This window comes from Manacus candei, unplaced genomic scaffold (assembly GCF_025592945.1).
Source record: "Manacus candei isolate 608988 ecotype Guabito, Panama unplaced genomic scaffold, ASM2559294v1 h1tg000150l, whole genome shotgun sequence".
In the NCBI taxonomy this organism is placed as follows: Eukaryota; Metazoa; Chordata; class Aves; order Passeriformes; family Pipridae; genus Manacus; species Manacus candei.
This window is the reverse complement of record NW_026138198.1, coordinates 3,193,158-3,199,383: the sequence shown is the minus strand read 5'-3', so window position 1 is coordinate 3,199,383 and position 6,226 is coordinate 3,193,158. Positions and strand designations below refer to the sequence as shown.

The 6,226-nt window shown below is 55.8% G+C and overlaps 1 long non-coding RNA gene across 2 annotated transcripts; it reads right to left on the bottom strand.

Annotated features, from left to right (window-relative positions):
- Window positions 1–3,327: 3,327 nt before the first annotated feature.
- LOC127463129 (uncharacterized) lies at window positions 3,328–5,796 on the bottom strand. Of its 2 annotated transcripts, XR_007900661.1 has the most exons (4): window positions 5,761–5,780; window positions 5,234–5,305; window positions 4,412–4,529; window positions 3,328–3,947 (listed from the first exon to the last, which is right to left on the bottom strand). It is a non-coding gene; the product is annotated as an uncharacterized LOC127463129 (long non-coding RNA). The 2 variants fall into 2 exon arrangements; XR_007900662.1 differs by having other exon boundaries at window positions 5,234–5,796.
- Between the last annotated feature and the right edge of the window lie 430 nt (window positions 5,797–6,226).

Sequence of the window (6,226 nt, the reverse complement as noted above, 5' to 3'; positions counted from 1 at the left end):
AACCCAGCCCTACCCCAGCCCCTCAGTGATTTCAGCTCGAGACCCACAAGCTTTATTGCACTGCCAGCTCTGCTCTCTCAGCAGTAGCTCTGCATCTTGCCAGCGCCGCCACGGGAAGCTGCTCCAGGTTCTCGCTGCAGGATCTTCAGCTTGGCTCCAGCTCTGGGATTTTCCAGCTCCAACTTCACATTCCCAATCCCAGTTCCCCAGGTGCTCCTCCAGCCCCAGAAACCCGATCCCAACTCTAAAGTCCAGATCCCTGCCCTAGACTGATTTCAGCTCTTTCCCCTTAGTGCACGTTTCCACCCATCAATCCCTATTCCACAGACACACAGATGTTTCAGCGACGGTGCCAGTCCCTGTCTCAATCCTACAGTGATATCTGCTGCAGTGCCTCAGTCCCTCTCCGTACTCCACAGTCCCTTTCCGAGCACCACTCTCCCTATCCCATACCCAGACCCACAACCTTTATTTCTCTGCCAGCCCTGCTGTCACCTCCTGGTAAAGCTGCCGCACATTCCAATCCTAGCATCTTTCTTTTGTTAAAGGTCTGAGTTTTCCACCCCAGCTCTCAAGCCCACATTCCAGGCCAGGCCTGACTATTTTTATCCCAGCTCCATCCCTGCAGTATTTATGCCAGGTCCATGCTCCCTAAGCCAGCCCCACTCTTGTTCTGCCCACAGTCCTACCGTCTTTATGTCTCCACCAGTTCTGCTGCCTCAGCTCCAGGTTCTGCCTCAGCTTTCTGCTGCCTCTGCCTCAGCTTTCTGCTGCCTCTGCCTCAGCTTTCTGCTGCCTCTGCCTAAATCTTCTCCTGGGTGTCTCTGCAGCCCGGGGCTGTTGACAAGGTCACAAATCAGTCTTTGTCGTTCACTTAAATATCTCTAGGAGCTGTCCCACCCATCCCAACGGGAAGAGCAACAAAACAATAGAATAAACAATCAAGTAGTCAAAGATGAAAATAAAAGTAAAATAAAATTATAATAGAATGAAACATCTTTTATTACTTTTCTTTGTAATAATACTTTCAATACCAGCCGCACTGAGAGGCTGCATCCTAGTCCTTCTGGTTCGGGGGAGCACCCCTGAGCACGGGTCGCTCCCCCACTGAGCACTGACCAAAGCTGGCCGGCACAGCTGCCCGGGACACCGCCTGCCCAACGCCCTGCCTCGGCAGCTGTGGGGGACCGACCCCGGCTCCCCCTGGATCGGCAGCCGAGGGGGTGCTGCCCCATGGCTCCCCACCGCTCCCTGGAGCGGCAGCCGCGAGGGTCCCACCCTGGCTCACCGCCGCTCCTCGGCCCAGCGGCCGCGCCGCTCCCGGGCCGCTCCCGCCGCTCCAGCGCCGCCCCAGCCCCGCCGCCGAACTGCCCCCAGCGCCCCCCGCCCACGCCCTTTATAGCCGCGGCCCGCACAGCCCCGCCCCCCTCGTGCCAGCCCAGCCAATCCCAGCGTCCGGCAGCGTCCGGCCCCGCCAATCCCCGCCTGCCCGTTCCCGCCCTGCCCGTCCCCAAGAACGCCGCTGTCCCCTCAGGCCCCGCTCCCAGGGGCTGCTCCGCTCCCGCCCGCTGCCCGCCTCCCTCCCCTTCTCCCGGGAGAACTACGGGACGGGACGGGACCGCGGACCTCCCGCCCGCCCTTCCAACAGCGCCTGCGGGTGCCGCGGCAGCGCAGGCGCGGCTCCGCCGGATCCCGAAGCAAAGGCGCCGAGAGCGGCGCCTGAGGGGAACGCGGGGGGCGAGGTGGAGAGGGGGGGGCTCCGCGCCGCGGCTGAGCGGGCAGAGCTTGTTCGACCGCGGCCCCATTGAAAGGGCCGCCGTCGCTCCCGCCCCCTCCCCGCCTCCCGGAAGAACTCCCAGACGGGACGTGAGCGCGGAGCTGTGCCACCCGCCCTCCCTGGTCCCAACAGGGCCTGTCGGGGGCTGCGGCAGCGCAGGCGCGGCTCCGGAAGCAAAGGCGCCGGCATCTACAGCGCCTGAGGGGAACGTGAGGAAGGGGGGCGGCGCCGCGACGCGGCTGAGCGGGCACAGCTTACGGGACCGCGGCCTCATTGAAAGGGCGGGCTACGATTGGACGGAGCGGAGAAAAGCGGGCTGGGAGTGGCGGGCCGGGATCGGACCTGCACGTCGGGAGCCACAACCTCCCGGAGAGAGCGGCCCCTCTGCCCAAGACAGGCCACGTGCCTGGAGCGGCAGCCGCGGGAGTCCCGCCCCAGCTCACCGCCGATCTCGCCCCGGCTCCCGCCGCTCCAGCGCCGCTTCCACCTGCGCCGCCGCTTCCACCTCCGCCGCCGCTTCCACCTCCGCCGCCGAACTGCCCCCCCCGCGCCCCCTCCCCCGCTATTTATAGACCGCGGCCCGCATAGCCCCGCCCCCCCGTGCCAGCCCCGCCAATCCCCGCCCGCCCGTTCCCGAGAACGCCGCTGGCCCCGCAGGCCCCGCTCCCGGAGCCCCTCCCGCCCGCTCCCCGCCTCCCTCCCCTTCTCCTGGGAGAGCTCCCGGACGGGACGTGACCGCGGAGCTCCCACCGCCCTTCCGTGGTCCCAGCAGCGCCTGTGGGGAACGGGGAGACGGTGCCGCGCGGAGGGGCTGCGCCGCGGCTGAGCGGGCAGAGCTTGCGGGACCGCGGCCGGATTGAAAAGGCGGGCTGTGATTGGACGGCGCCGAGAAAGGCGGGCCGGGATTGGCGGGCCAGCCGCTGCCTCGGGCCCGGATTGGCGGGGCTTGGAGCCCGCGGGGCCGCGGCCCCGGGTGGCGGGAGGTGCTCGGGTGGTCGGGCGGAGGGACGAGGGCCGTGTCGGAGGGGCCCTTCCCGCGGGTCCGTGGCCGCCCCGGGTCCCGCCCCCGGGACCCCGTCCCCTGCCCCGCCCCTTGGTCGGGCTGCACCCCCGGGGGCCCGGCCCCAAGGCCCCTGCAGAGCCCCTCGGGGAGCCCCCCACCGGCACACGGGGCGGTTCCGGGTCGCGAAGGCGGACTGTGCGGCATGGGGGACCGGGGAGCAGCGGCGACGTGGTGGGCCGGGAGTCGGCGGCGGGGAGCGGGGAGGACGCAGAGCGGCAGTGCGCCTCTGACCGCCTCTCCCCACGCAGCAGTTCTGCTTCTACGGGGACTTAAACTGCCCCGACTGGGTGCTGGCTGAGATCAGCTCCCTGGCCGAAATCTTTTAAGTGCCCGCCCCCACCCCCATCCCCCTGCCCGCCCCAGGCCCGCTGCCCACCCTCCTTCTCCTGCGCAGTCCCTGCTGCTGCTGAAGTTCAGCGCTATTTCAGTACTTGTTCTACTTGTGCTTCTGAAAAAAAGCTAGAATCAGGATAGCCAAATCAACATAGAAAGTCTATTCCATCTTCAACTACATTACAGGGCAAAGGAAATAAGTGATCCTACCCATCAGTGGAACAGGGGAAGAATGAAGATTAAGTCTGTGAGCTATAGAAGAGAAAAATCACACTGTAACAACTTAGAAGATTGCTCCAAGACCACAGTCACAGGAAAAGGGAAGAGAGCCAGGGGCAGAAACTGTAAGGCCAAAAAGATGATGGACACATCTGTGCATCAATCAGGTTCAGAGGTCACTGCATGCCCCAAGCCTAACGAGTTCTCTGGTTTATGTGTGTTATACACCTATTAATTACTTGAATAGAAAATTTACAATTGAACTTTCACAAAGGTTACAGAGTGATATCCCTGCACTGACCATTGCAGCTGAGCTTCTGCTACACATTCTGACACGTCAGGTGACTGAATGTTTGCTTGTTTTCTAGGCTCTCCTTACAGTCCATCCAGGTCATGAAATACAGAGGGGATTTCTTGAGAGGCAGCTTTTAGACCTCATTCCCTTACCTTCATGGTCAATGCCATCAGTGTCACTCTCCCTCTCTTCTTGCTCTTCATCGAGAGTTCCTCGTGTTAGTATTAGCTCAGAGGGACCCATTGCAGAAGCATCAGGTCCTTGAAGGGAACAGAAACGGCTGTACACAAACCAGCTTGCTAAAGGTAAGGTTTCTGTCTGCACAGAAACCCAGCAATGAACACCTGCTCTAAGGGGACAGAAAGCTGCTTGTGGATCCCAGACACAGGACAGACTCCATCAGCACCTACTCGCCTCATCTAAGGAACAGTGCAGCCAACAGCAGAGCTTTCTCACATTCTGATCTGACTGTTTCGCCTTTTCTAAAGTATTGCATTATTTCTAGTAGGTCCCCTGCTTTAGCTACACAGTGGGGTTTCTTCCAAACCTGTGACTGACACAGAAGAGCTGAGTGTGACCAATCCCACAGGAACTAAAGCCCCACTCCTCTAACATGGAGCTGCTTTCACACGTCTGCTGTGAGGATAAAGAAGCACTGTACTACTTCACAAGGCAAACTCTTCAGAAAACTTCTGCAGTAACCTTTATCCTCCTGGGGAGGTACCTGCCAGTGTGCTGCCCTGCACACACACGCTGCCCATGTCCTTCCACAAGTGTTCCAGCTGCTCTCTCTTTTGCTTATTTTGAGCTTTCTCCCGTAGACAAAGATTTCCATGTGGATTCTGAGAACATTTAAAACATCAGGAGAAGAGAAACCTCACCCAAACCCAGCAGCCTGTCCCCAAGTCAGAGAGCAGAAGTCACTATGCAGGTCTTACATTTCAACTCAGGTTACACAGAACTTCTGACTAAGCATGGAAAGCAACCTCCAGTCAGGTGGGATTCTAGGACATTTTCTAGGACATCTAGGTGGGATTTTAAGCAGCACCGGGAAGCCAAACTCTGTGTAGCTGTGCCTGCAGAGAACTGTCCTTTGGACAGCCAGAACTCAAGGTGAGCAGAGCTACTGATTTTGGCACTGCAATTCAGTCTTTCTTACTAAGTCAAACTAGTGCTCTTCACTGGTGCAGGAAGATACAGGGATAGTCTCAACAAATCCCTTTGGAAATTTATTTTTAAGAACTCTCTATCCATCTGAATGGAAGACACAATCTTATTTCCCAATAATTTTCACACAATTAGCTCAAATATTAGCACTAAACCAGTGAGCAACATCTGTTTTACAAAATCTTTATTTTTGTAAAGATATGCTCCACCACATCTAGGAAAAAAAAGGCAAATGGTGGACTCCTTCAGGACAGGAGTTTTCCCACAGTGAGTACGACTAGTAAATGAAATGTTAGACCCTCTCAACATAAAGGCAATTGTGTGCATAAAAGTGACCCAAGACACACTGTTCAGGTGTAAAACAGCTAAAAACACTTACCAGTGTTCTTCTCAGGCGCTCGTATTCTGGCCGATACTCTCTGAAAAGGTGAACAAAGGGAGTGCATTCAGTCTGAAAAACACATGATTTGTATTGCAGAAGGATCATCCTGGAGGCTTCGTTTTACTCAAAAAAAAAAGTTTTCTCTAGGCTTTCATGTTTGAGAGACATTTCAGAAAGACTAACAGTACTTTTTTCCCCAGATTTGGATTCTGAAACCAATGGATGCAAAATCAATGAACATACTTCATTAAAACAGCAACAATTCAAAACTTGGTATGGAATTACAAGAAAAAAATTACTTCACAGACTTGCTGGCACAGATAGCTTTTACTTTTTCACGGAACAGCACAAAAATTCATCTCTGAATTGTTCCTTTTTACTGCTGCTTTTTATGCTGATACTGGACACCCTAAGCTACCTTGGCTATGGCAGCTGTACACTCCTTCAAATCAAAGGAGCAGACTCATGAATCAGGACCTTCAGGAAGTGGTCACTGGGTCACGGACCAGAAGTTATCCCCTTACCTCTCCTATTCATCTACAGCTTTAGAAAGCTGGGTAAAAAACTCACCCAGTCCTGTGCCAAGCACTGCAGAAACACCAACCACCAGGAAAAGAAAACACACCAGAACTAGAGAGTAACTGAGCCAGATTCTTAATACAGAAAAAAAAACAAAATAAAAACAAACAAACAATCCCCCACAACGACAACAAAAAAATCAACACCACCGAAAAACCCAACAACAATGAACTACTAATCTAAACCTAACAACAGCCATTTAATCAGCACAGTGGCCTAAGAGCAGGCAGTAACACTTCTGCTTCTGTCCAGCCCGCTTTCAAACTCTTCCTCCACTTGCTGTTCATGTTTGTTACTTCTGCTTTTTGGTTGTCGGTGATTTTCTGTTTGGTGAGTTGTTGGGGTATTTTGGGGGGTGTTTCTTTGGGGAAGGAGGTTTGTTTGGTATTTTTTAACACTGTAGGGCAATTC